Consider the following 13,968-nt stretch of genomic DNA (forward strand, 5'->3'; position numbering starts at 1 on the left):
CGGCGCCAAACACGCATACGACAGTCATTGGCACCAAGACAGAAGCGACTCTCATCGCTGAAGACGACACGTCTCCATTCGTCCCTCCATTCACGCCTGTCGCAACACCACTGGAGGCGGGCTGCACGATGTTGGGGCGTGAGCGGAAGACGGCCTAACGGTGTGCGGGACCGTAGCCCAGCTTCATGGAGACGGTTGCGAATGGTCCTCGCCGATACCCCAGGAGCAACAGTGTCCCTAATTTGCTGGGAAGTGGCGGTGCGGTCCCCTACGGCACTGCGTAGGATCCTACGGTCTTGGCGTGCATCCATGCGTCGCTGCGGTCCAGTCCCAGGTCGACGGGCACGTGCATCTTCCGCCGACCACTGGCGACAACATCGATGTACTGTGGAGACCTCATACCCCACGTGTTGAGCAATTCGGCGGTACGTCCACCCTGCCTCCAGCATGCCCACTATACGCCCTTGCTCAAAGTCCGTCAACTGCACATACGGTTCACGTCCACGCTGTCGCGGCATGCTACCAGTGTTAAAGACTGCGATGGAGCTTCGTATGCCACGGCAAACTGGCTGACACTGACGGCGGCGGTGCACAAATGCTGCGCAGCTAGCGCCATTCGACGGCCAACACCGCGGTTCCTGTTGTGTCCACTGTGCCGTGCGTGTGATCATTGCTTGTACAGCCCCCTCGCAGTGTCCGGAGCAAGTATGGTGGGTCTGACACACCGGTGTCAATGTGTTCTTTTTTCCATTTCCAGGAGTGTATATTGTCATGTAGAAGAAGGTGTAATTAGATGAATGGTGAACACTAACTTCAGTTAACGAAGGTTTATTCAGCACTTCCACAAGCAAGGCTGTGGAGCGAACTGCCTCCGCTCAGAACACACACGGTATATATACAGTTACAGAACATTCTACTACAATGGTTCTCGATATTTGTGAATACTTCTAGAATGTCCTCGAACCAAATATAGAAAATAAAATTTTACAGTTGAGGTGAGTTTTCAACTCACAACCCTCCATGCAACAGTCTAGTATCGTAATTGCTACACCAACATCCTCCTGGTCTGGGAACGAGTCATCGGTCCTGCAAACTCCTGGCAGTGATCTTCTTAGCTGCTACACTCTTTGTCACCTTTCCACTTGTTGCCCGTTGCTGGAGCTTCTAATTTACCCTGGGTTACAGGATCCTTCTAGGGCTTCATTCGAAGGACGTGGACCGTATCTCTGATCTTTCATCATCTTGTGTCGGGGTCAAAATCTTCAACTTCATAAGTAACATAAGACAACAGTCCTACAACCTTATAAGATCTAAAGTAGTGCCTGAGGAGATTCTCAGAGAGACCAACCTTCCGAACAGGAGTGAAGATCCAGACGAGGTCAACAGGGCTGTGGCTCGCAACAGGGCTGTGGCTCGCAACAGGGCTGTGGCTCGCAACAGGGCTGTGGCTCGCAACAGGGCGGTGGCTCACGTCATACCTTCGGCGATCGTTTTCTTGAGCGCGGAGTCGAGCTAACTGCCGAGCTTCCTCAGCTCTGGTTAACACCTGGCCGATGTAGTCGTCGTCCGTGTCACCAGGATGTAACGGAAACACAGTGATCAATGTCGTAGTCGCTTCACACCTGTACACCAGGAAGAAGGGTGGAAATCCTGTGTTGTCTTGTTTGGCGTTGTTGTAGGCAAACGTCACGAATGGTAGCACCTCATCCCAGTTGCTCTGCTCAACATTGACGTACATTGAAAGCACGTCGGCCAAGGTCTTATTAAGGCATTCAGTAAGCCCGTAGTTTGCAGATCGTAGGCAGTCACCATGTGATGAGTAATGTTCAACTGGCAGTTAATCTGTCACAAGATTTGATTGGAAAACTTTCCCTCAATCCATAATTAACGACCTTGGGGCACCGTGTTTTAATACAACGTCTTCCACGATGAATTTGGCTACCTCGAATGCTTTGGCTGTTTTCACGGCTTTTGTAATGGCATAGCATGTCACATAAACAGTGCAAACAATAATCCATCTATTGCCACTAACAGATGTTGAAAATCATCCGAGGAGATCAATCCCAACATGCTCGAAAGACATTTCGGCTGGTGGGATTGGTATGAGTTGGTCAGGTGGTTTCTGAGGAACTGCCTTTCTCCTCTGGCACTCTCGACAGTTGAACTCATAGTGACAGACACTCCTAAATAAAACTGGCCAAAAAAATCTCTTGTGGATACTATCGTATGTCTTAATAAATCCTAAATGTCCCACATCAGGTGTGTCATGGAATTTCTGTAGAACATCTAAGTGCGTGTGTTTAGGTATCGCTGGTAACCACCTCTTTCCAAATGGATGAAAGTTTTTCTTGCAAAGTAATCCATTAACTACCTTAAATTGTCCTTTCACATCCTCTCACCAATTTAAGGCAAGCATAATTTGAGATATCTTGGCGTCCTTCTGCTAAACAGAGAGATACTGGAGTGCAGTGAGACAGCCACTATCTTCATCAAAGTCTTGATGCTCTTGTACAGGGTTTCTTGAGAGACAGTCAGCATCTTGGCGTTTTCTTTCACTTTTGTACACTATGGTAATGTCATACTCTTGAAGACATAGTACCCACTTGGTGAGTCATCCTCTTGGATGCTTAAGACCCGTCAACAAACAAAGTGAATGATGGTCTGTAACAACTGTGAATCGCCTTCCATAGAGATACTGTCGAATTTACACATGGCCCAGATCACAGCAAGACATTCTTTTTCTGTGGTTGAGTACTTTCTCTCAGCTTTTGTAAGTGTCCTAGAAGCATAGGCTATATCCTTCTCTTTTCCATCCAAAATTTGCACCAGAATAGCACCGATCCCATATCCACTGGCATCTGTGTATAATTCTGTAGCTGCTCTCTCATCGTACAGACCAAGTAAAGGGTCAGTCATCAGAGCTTTTCGCAGCACGTTGAAAGAATCTTGTTGAGCACCACCCAAGATAAATTTAGCATTAACACTGAGCAAATCTTGGAGTGGCCTGTCTTTGATACAAAAGTCTTTGATAAAACGACAGTAATGAGAACATAATCCAAGGAAGCTTCTCACATTTATAATACTTTTAGGAATAGGAAATTCTGTTATAGATCTCACCTTTTCTGGATCTGTCCACAGACCTTCATTTGACACAAGGTGTCCAAGTATTTTGATTTCTTTTACCTTAAACTCATACAAGCCCTAAGGGGTGATTAATGCAGTTTTCTCACGATCAGCCTCATTTACTTCGATTTGCCAGTATCCTGATAACATGTCCAAGGTTGAGAAAAACTTAGCCCCCTTCAGACAATCTAGTGTATCGTCAATTCGTGGAAGAGGGTAAATGTCCTTTTTTGTTATCTTATTAAGCTTCCTGTAATCAACACAAAAGTGTCAACTGCCATCCTTCTTCCTGACTAGAACCACTGGTGATGACCATCGGCTCTACAAAGGCTGAATGATGTCATTCTTCATCATTTTCTCTACCTCGTAACGAATTATTCGACGTTGCATTGCTGACACGCAGTAAGCTTTGTGGCTTATTGGTTGATGGTCTCCAGTACTAATCTGGTGCTTCACCATCGATTGTCTAATTTTCTCTTCACCTGTAGACTGAAGCATTCAGAGAACTCTTGAAAAATGGCAAGTAGCTTCTCCTGTTGTTACTTAGTGAGATTTGGCGATAGCTGTGCTAGAAGATCTCGTCTCGTACTGGTAGCTCCAATTTCGCCCACAGACTCGGCATGGGAGGTTTCTATGACGCGCAGCTTTTCAGCAATTAATGGCTCAGCATTTGATACACACATGCGTCTTGGAAGGATCTGCGGTTCTTGGCGACAGTTAACTATCCACAATTCAGTGAATTCATTCTTAAACGAGACGACAGTGGCTGGGATGACCAAGTTATTTTTCAGTGGTGTGCTTCTCTTACGTTCCACTACAAGATCCCATGGGTCGATGCATGGCACGAAACATGACAGGGCATACTCTTTGAGCGACCACAATCTATAATTGCCTGAGAAGCTTTCAAAAAGCCCCATCTGAGAATGACGTCATGACTACACCATACAAACGACACATCTTCCTGCAGGTTTTATATATTTCCCATTAGCCACCTTCAGCGGAGATGTTTTGCTGTCGACGAATACAGTTTTTTGCAACTGGCGACGGTATTTCTCCGAAATGACTGAATATGATGCTCCAGAGTTCACAAGAGCTTGGGCTGTTCGGCCATCCGTGAGGATATCGACGTAGTTTCCTATCATTTTTGTAGTGACGGACGGTGGAGGATTTTTCTCTTTGGTGGCCTCACCTCTGAGGAAGGCCGCACCATATAGGTTTCCAGGTTGCAGTGACTAGGCGATTGGCCGCAGCTTCTAAACAATGATGGAGACCTTGATCGGTGTGTTGGGGAGCGTCCTGTCCAGCGGCTAGCTTGCGGCGATGGTGACGTATGTCATCCTGCACCCACGTTTTCTTGTTCATCTTCGTCATCCTGGAGTTGATGTCGGCTAAGATCGGTCTGCAGTCTTCTGGTGCAGGCGTCATCAAATATCCGCCACGTTTCTCGACAGTAGCACACCACGTGTCCCGGTCATCCATAGTGGAAACATACTGGTCGGTTATCCTGGTTCCTCCAGACATCACTCTTCCTTGGTGCCCAAACAGGTTCCCCATGTGGCATTTTAGGAATGTAGCTCCGCCAGGGTCTAGACTTTTTCACCATTTTAAAGGGAAATGAAGACTGAGAGATAGGGTTCAATTTTTGTTCCATTTCCTCCCTTATGACCTCTCGAAGCGTCTCGATTTTTTGCTCACCATGTAATCCAAGTGCCTTCTGAACTTCCTCTCTCACTATCTGATGAATAAAACTTGTGAAATCAGTTCCTTCTTCCATCACAGACATTGATATGAGGTTTGGAAGCCGTTCAAACTTCTTGTGTGTAATTCTTTTTCAATGCATTGTCTCGATATACTGGCACCATTTTATGAAGTCGTCTGCTGTCGAAACCTCCTTCAGGAGTAGGGCTCAATACGTGTCCTCAGCAACACCTTTCGTGAGATGTGCAGCCTTATCTTCTTCCTTCATTCTAGGATCCACTATTTTACACAGCTCCGAGATGCCTCGAATGTAGGCTGAAGACGTTTCTCCTGAATGCTGTGCCCTGCACTTTATCTATCTTCGGCCTTGCACTTTTGTCGTTGTGTGTTGCCAAAATACTTGCGCAGTTCTGCCTGGAATATTTCCCAGCTTGTGAACTTCTCTTTGTCGTTCTCATACCATTGCTTGGCAGTGCTGTCCAAGTAGAAAAATGCATTGGCCAAGCACACGGTGTAACCCCATTTGTTAAATTTGGCTATATGCTCGTATACCTTCAGCCACTTGTTTGAATCTCGGCCATCGTCACCAGAGAACCCGCGAGGATGTCGCGTGGTGGCACACAGTCGCTGTCATCATAATGCCCTCCTCTTCTTCAGTCTCCGGTAGATTGCGGTCTGTCGAATATGGCTTGAACTCAAGTTTCTCGACACGGTGGCTCTGTCGTGGCCTGATGGGAGCCACTGTGTCACCGATAATGTGCGCTGTCACAAGTTCCAGTACCCAGCTCCTCCACCAGAATAATGTCACGTAGAAGAAGGTGTAATTAGATGAATGATGAACGCTAACTCCACTTAACTAAGGTTTATTCAGCACTTGCATGCAGAGCGAACTGCCTCCGGCCAGAACACGTACGGTGTATACACAGTTACAGAACGTTCCAGTACAATGATTCTTGGTATTGGTGGATACTTCTAGAATGTCCTCAAACCGAATATAGAAATTAAAATTTTACAGTTCAGGTGGGTTTTGAACTCCCGACCCTCCGTGCAACAGTCTAGTATTGTAACCGCTACACCACAGTGACAGTGATACTCACCTTCCTCTGCGACAGTATCCAAGTACTGGCGACTGTCATGCCATCCAAAAGACTGTTCTGAAAAGAAGGTATTTTGTGTAATGATCGAAGAAGTCAACTAGGGCCCCAGAAACCCACCTGATTTTTTTCCCCTCCGTACACTTCTTACAATTTTTGATATTTATTTTTAAGTTAGTTTAATAACGTTTTATTACTAGGAAGAAGTAATTATAAAGCAGGATATGCTTTTTATTCGTCTCCTTACTTTGTATGAGATAGAGTTCTTACTCTTAAAGTTAGCATTTTTTGTTAACTTAATTCTGGGTTATGGCCTGTTTCTAATACATACTAAGTATACATAAATTTGTCAATACATTAAGAATTTTTACTTTAGCCATATTTTATGAACTGAATCGTAATCTGCGCAGATACGGAAGAGAGAACGACTTTAAATGTTATGTCAGTTTTTTTATCACAACTCGATTTACGAAAACTTCCAATTTTGGTTGTCCCTTTACTACATTGATAGACCCACATTTTGTCACAAATCGTAATGTGGTCCGGAAAAGCTTCACCCTCTTCAAGGTGATTCATAGCCGAATGTGTCCTACGGTACTTCGAACTGTGAATCTCGGCAACGGTAAAGTGGCAATCAGTTTTCACGAGCTCTTGCACGATTATAATATTGGCTTTATTGATGTCAGATGTCATTTATGGCTTTGGTATTCCACTGTACCGTGATTGTTTTGAAACTTCTGGGCCCAATTAAACAGCCGAGTCTTACTCAGAGAAGCACTGACAAACTGTGCTCGGAGTCTCTTCAAACGGTATTGCTCGTAGCAATACAGAAATGGTGAACCTGAGAATCTCAGCTGTGCACTTAGTGTGAGGCGTGTCAGTAAGTCTACAAATAAGACATATTTCCTCACTGAAATTGTAGCTAGGTGATGCCGACTTATGTAACTAAAATTTATTGTTTAATCTTACTCTACAAATGTATCCCACCATACTTTACTGTGTACTCAGAAATTTACCTGTAGTTAAAAAAGAGTTGCCAAATAGAAATGATTCCAGTTTGTTTTTAAAGCAATTCATTATGTTGTTCATTTGTGTTCAGATCGTTCCAATTATTCAGACTACTTGACGGGAGATGAAACAGGTTTATAAATCTTTGCAGTTTGTAGTAGAGTTACTAGTAACAACTTCTAGAAGTAGCTGCATACCGACTTTGCTGGGAAAAACATCTCTCACGATGGTGATTCTTCTGAGATACCTGGAATTCTTAGGGAATTACACTTTACTTAGAAAAGGGAATTTCAGCAGCGAAATCTCAGGAATTTCATAAAAACTCAGGGAATTTTGTGTTTTTAAAGTAGCAGTAGAATTAAGTTTCTTTGACTTTTATAAATCATAAATTTTAAAATGCAAGAGAAGGAAAGTTGCTAATCACCATATAGTGGAGCTGCTGAGTCGCAATAGGCACAACAAAAAGATTCACACTATTATAGCTTTTGGCCGTTAAGGCCTTTGTCAGCAGTAGATGCACATACATACACGCACACACACTCACGCAAACGCAACCTGCACGCACGTCTGCAGCCTCGGAGAACTGAAAGCACACTGCGAGCAGCAGCACCAGTGCACGATAGGAGTGGTGACTGGGTGGGAGTAAGGAGGAGGCTGGGGGGGGGGGGGGGCGGGTGGGTGAGGGGGGAGGGATAGTATGGTGGGAGTGGCAGACAGTGAAGTGCCGCAGTTTATATGGAGGGCAGGAGAGAAGGTGCGGAGGGGGTAGGTGGTAAGTAGCGGAAAGGAGAGAAATAATAAGAAATTAAAAGACTGGGTGTGGCGGTGAAATGACAGCTGCTTAGAGCTGGAATGGGAACAGGGAGGGGGCCGGATGGGCGAGGACAGTGACTGACGAAGGTCGAGGCCGGGAGGGTCACGGGAACTAGGATGTATTGCAGGGAAAGTTCCCACCTGCACAATTCAGAAAAGCTGCTGTCGGTGGGAAGGATCCGTACGGTACAGGCCGCAAAGCAGTAATTGCGGTGAGGGTTATCGTGTTCGGCAGTGTGTTCAGCAACAGGGTCGTCCAGTTGTTTTTGTGTAGGTTCGGTGGACGGCGGAAGTGGGAAGGATAGTGGGCGAGACATTTCTCATTTCAGGGCATGACGAGAGGTAATCTAAACCCTGACAGAGAATTTAATTCTGTTTCTCCAGTCCAGGACGGTACCGAGTTACGAGGGGAATACTCCTCTGTGCCCGGACTGTGGGACTTGTGGGAGGTGGTGGGCGACTGGAAAGATAAGGCACTCCCAGTCTGGGGCTATTTATTGACGATGCTGTAGTGTGGCAGCAGGAGAATACAAAATGACTCGGAAAAAAATTTCTAACTGATTTGATGAATGGTGGGGTGCTCCAAATGGAAAATGTAAATTAGTGCAGATTAATTGGAAATCAGTCCTGTAATGTTCAAACACTATATTAGTGCTGTGATGCTGCAGCACAACTGTCGCAGGTAGCGAGAGGAGAACTGCACCGGAAATAACCGCGGAGAAGCCCTCAGACGTTGGCACGCCAGGTACGTACAGTCTGCAGCCGTGAACTCGGCTCCAGTTCACCACCGGCAATAGAGGGTGGTGCTTCGAAACGTCAGCAAAATCGTCAGACGAACGTCGACTGAAGAACTCGAGATGAGCCGAAGCCAGTTTGTCGACAAGTGGCTACGAAAGCCTTTAATAGTTTCATTTTGAATCCTTCAAATGCTCCGACTTTTCCGAAGAAGTGTCAGAATTTGGATCTTCTCACTGCTTGTGGTGCTGTTACTGACAATTATTTCAGTACCGTTATTATTTCAGATTCAACATTTGTTTCATAATCTGCATTTTCTTCCACACTGTGTTGTCATTTACTTCACAGTGCCTCAAACACAGTACATACGTTTTCTCTCCAAGTCTCTTCTTTTTCTGAGGAGCAATCCAAGTTTCTGATATCCACTTATTTCATTGTACAGGGTGTCTATAATTAAACTTTCAAAACACTATAGAAATAACACCACTGGTCAGAATGACGTCAAATTGCAACGGTTTAGTATCAGAGAAGGGGGTAAATGTATGGCAGAAGATAAAAAAATTGTGAAAATTGATCAATAGGTGCCGCGGTATGTATCAGAATGCATAAATGTAAACACCTGTCACATGTACGACCCATCGAAGCTGGTATAAAAACCCCAGGTAAACAGCTTTTCCTCCTTTCGCATCTGCGACGATCACCGTGACTGTCTCGATGCAGGATCACTGCTCTCCTTGTAAAGCTGTATTACGAGAATGTGACTGTGCACACGTCACTCTGCAGAAGTTCCGAACACTGAAGGGTTTGAAAAAAAGGCATCGGGCCGACAGGTGCCGTGGGTCTGGAGAAAATGATTCAGAAATTCGAAAAGATGGGTTCTTTTGGTGTGCAACCTCATAGAGGGAGCAAACGAATTGATTCGACATCAGTGGAAGCAGTGGCCACAGCAATGCAGCACGTGACAAGTGGTGGTGTGCAAACGTGTATTACACAGAGAATTGCCCCAACATTGGACATATCCATGAGCACGGTGCATAAAATCCTACGAAATGTCCTTCTTTGCTACCCATTCAAAATTACCCTTGTGTACGAGTTGCTTCCTGTTGGCCTGCCAGCTAGAGAGACCTTTGCTTTAGAATTTCTTGCTCACATGAAAGTGGACAATGATTGGCCGTAGAAGATTCTGTGGACAGACAAAGACCACTTCCATCTGACTGGATATGTCAACGCACAGAATTGTTGAAAATGGGCAACAGAAAATCCACATGCAAATCAACCAGCACCACTTCATCCTGAAAAGATCAGTGTGTGCTGCGGATTTACAGTGTCATTTATCACAGGGGTAAATGTTTTCGAAGAGACAGGTGCTTCCGGTACTGTTACCTATACCACCACTGATAAGTGCTACGAGTCTCTCTTGCACGACCACATCATTCCAGCTCTCCAACAGCGTGGATGTGATCATTTTTATGCAAGATGGCACACCTCTGCACACTACAAATCCAGTTAAGCAACTGCTGAAGTGTCATTTCGGAAATGCTAGAGTTATCAGCCACCATTTCCCTACAGCCTGGCCATCCCGATCAACTGATGTTAATCCGTGTGATTTCTGTATGTGGGGCTATCTGAAAGTTGTTGCGTTCAGTGTTCCAATTGCAAACTTAGCTGGACTGAAGGCACGCATTGCGCAACACAGTCTGATTGTGATCCCGGAAACACTTCAACCAGTGGTGGAACGAGCTGTTTCTCGTTTCAACTTGTTGCAGGAAACAGTGGACAGCATATTGAACATGTTTTGCACCAGTCACACAGAAATTAATAATCTGATTTGATTTTTATTGATGCTTTCTACGCGGTTTTTGGCCTCAGACAATTAACAACCAATGTGATTGATGCTTTTTATGCGGTTTTTGGCTTCAGGACAATTAAAAACCGATCTTTCCCATTCGATGTGATATGAGCTTGCGCTACTGGATGGGCTTACGTAACTAACAATATTACACCTGTACATTCATGCACACTGAGTAGTACAGTTTGTTTAATGTCAAACACACACCTAAGGCATTGTTGTATAAATCATTTGTCATTTGTAGTATACTGCTATTAAATTGTGATGCTTACTGTGCCATCTATTGCTTCATTTTGTAACTATTTATTTTTCCTTAGCCAGACGTTCGTTCTCCTCCTCCTTTGATAATATTCTGTTGTTTGCCATCCTTCTGAACAGTGGTGTTATTTTCGCAGCAGTCTGGAAGTTTAACTTTAATTATAAACGCCCTGTAGTTGAGTCAGCCACAGGCCCTTGTCCACGAGTTAATTTTTTTTCGTGGCAGCAATTGTATCAACTGTCCATATATGCACTTAACGTAGATTTTTGTTGTATCTGTTGTGTCGTTCTTTCCAGAATGAAATACAGCAATACCTGACGTCAAACTTCATCTTCGAGGTAGATTTGTATAAATTCAACACACCCTTTTGCAGCAACTATCTGTGTACATGTAGCAGCCACACTGCCTTCCAATATTTGATAGCTTGATATTGGTCTATCTATGCTGTTACCTTTCTATGCATTCCTATTACACCACCTTCTTAACAAAAAACATGTTTTTCACTGCTTTGTCTCATACTGTTGGAGTCTGAATACAGTTTATTTTGCACTAATGCAACACATTGGTACACACATCATTTTATATCTCCTAATCCCATTGTCCCTTTCAACTTGATTTTTTACTGTGTCGTATAATCTAACACGAAGAAGGAAATATATACGTTTTGATCGTAACATGTTTTGAGATATTACAGGTCAAAAGTCGAGGTCACTGACCTAAATTGTGTACATTCTCCAAATGTGACAAAATTTGGTATCATTGAATAGCTGGTTTTGAGACCTTTCCAAAATTACCTGGTTCGCTGTTCTATCTTTATTAGAACAGAAGTTACAGTCATTTTTGTCAGCAGAGTTTGTCAATTTTTCCACTCACTTTTAGAACTTCGAGTGGCCATTACTCTTGTCTTACTTGCACTAAAATTCTGTAATTTGGTATTTTTCATTCTCTTGACATGTGCAATAAGCACACCAAATTTTACGAAAATCAAAGTGTGTCAGGTTGAACATTGTACTTTTCCATGTCGATTAGTCATGGAATGACTCATTCTAGGACGAAAATTTCTGTTAGTTACACCATAAGTACAGCAGTGTTTGTTTTTAAGCTGTGTGACCTGTAATAATCTAATAATACTATTGCAATAAAGTATGTTAAGCTGCTAATAGGAGATAGACAACAGCTATATAATAAAACAGGGGAGGGAAAGGCATTCTTATTAACTTCAGATGACATAAGCGCAAATAGCATTAAGCAGTATAGTGAAGGTTTCCTGTCAATACAGTATAGCGATTAAATTTGTACAGTGCCTTTGCTCATGTTAATGTATTGTTCCACATACCCAGATATTTTCCTTCTCGATGGGCTTGTGCAGAACACGAATGAATCGCAGACAGAAACCACTGAACGAGTCACTAAGTTGTATATTCCTCTTTTTACAAATATCTCATTTTACTAGGGATGTGTGACCAACATCTGAAAATATTTGCCAAGATGATACTCGTAAGAGTTTAGATACATGTCATACAAAGGCAAAGAAAGATTAAAGTCACACCTCTGCAATCTAATGGAAAAAATACTTTTGGTGAAAGACGTCTTTGAACTACTACGAGTGAGATCACACACACAGTGTGTGGGAGTCATCCCTCCCCTCCCCCCCCCCCCCCCCCCCCCCCCCCCCCACCCGCCCAATTTTCCTGCACCTGCCGTTACAGAGGTTAAGTCCATGTTACATGAGCTTCAAAGTTTCACTGTCCTGGACCTCAAAGTCTGCCTCCAGTAGCTGTGTTGTTAACCTTTTTCCAATCTAGCTGTCACCCTAAGCTGTTTACATGTGTATGTCATTAATTATACGTGTCAATACTGTAATACATCGCTGTGTTTGCACAGAATAAACACAGGCAACAGTCAGTAGTGGAAGAAGTATGTGACCGTACCACAAGTCATTCAAAATACTTCAACAAAAATAATCAAATGGAACTGCACGGTTCCAGCTACTTTTCCAAGTCTCAAACATCTATGAGGCTGTTCAATCGAGAATGATCACAATTTTTTTACAGTAATAATTTCTCGCACTAAAATTTAACCTTACGATATTCTGTTAGTTTAACACACTGTAGTAGTTTCGTAGGGACACCCGGTTCCCACCTGTGAGAGGCAGGCGAGGTCAGACACGTTCAGTATTTCCTACCACTGCAATGGAGGTAACGTGTGAGGAACAATATGCGGCTTTGAAATTCTGCTCTCGTCTCGATAAATCTTCAGCTGAGGCCTGTACTTTGTTACAGGAGACCTATAGAGTGTCTGTTCTTTCCTACAGCACAGCTCGAAGGTGATTTAAAATGATGAAAGAGGGGAGACAATCGATTTCAAAGGAAGGTGGACTGGTGCTCCAGATCACACGAGATCACTTTTTGAAATACTGAACATTTCACTGGGTGCCACACACGTCAGTGACAGAAAAATTACACACGACACGTGTCTGTGAGCGACAGCTTCCGAGACCGTCGATTCCCGAGCGAAAGGACATTTGTGTGCAGGTCTGGACGCATTTAAAGTTGATGTTAGAAGAAGATCCAGGGTTTCTTTCAAATGTAAATAACTGCAAACAGCAAAGCTGAGTGTGGAAATCTCCTTCATTACCAACCTCCAAAAGAGCAAAAGTGGTTGCTTCTGCTGGGAGTGTTATGATCACCTCATTCTTAGATATTCGTGGAATGGTTTATCAGCACGTTGTAACAGTAACACATCAGTAACTGGACAATACTACAGGAATGTCCCGAAAACATTGCAAGTCCGTATCAGGAGCAAAACACCACATTTCTGTGAAGCGGGCCGGATGCTGCACCACGGTAGTACGTGGGCGTATATTGCCAGTGTTGTTGCTGAATATTTTGCAAAAATCGACGTGAAGTGCTTCCCTCACCCTCCCTATAGTCTGGATTTAGCCCCGTGTGATTTTTTTTCTATTCCCTAACACGAAGAAACACCTTCGTGAGATGCATTATCAATCATCACGAGCAGTGGTGAAGGCTGCGGAGTTAACTTTGGAGGACCTATCGAAAAATGGTTTCCGGCATATATTTGAAGACTGGCAGATACAATGGACAAGTGCGTCGCATCCACGGGAGACTACTTTGAGAAGGACCATCAAAATTATGAGGATAAGGAAAAGTATGTTGTCAAAAAAAATATGATTATTCTTTATTGAAGAGCCCTCTTGATGTGTGTATATATGAAAACTGAAGTGCCGAATGAGAATTTGTACTGAGGACAGGAGAGACCCAACCACAGCAATGGCTGGCGTTGGCTGGGTCTTCTTGTTCTTCTTCTTCTTCTTATTCTTGTCTCGACCATATGGGATTTCTTCTAGAACTCTTGAAAACCTTTGCAGC

The sequence above is a fragment of the Schistocerca gregaria genome, chromosome 10 (assembly GCF_023897955.1).
Source record: "Schistocerca gregaria isolate iqSchGreg1 chromosome 10, iqSchGreg1.2, whole genome shotgun sequence".
NCBI classification, from domain to species: domain Eukaryota; kingdom Metazoa; phylum Arthropoda; class Insecta; order Orthoptera; family Acrididae; genus Schistocerca; species Schistocerca gregaria.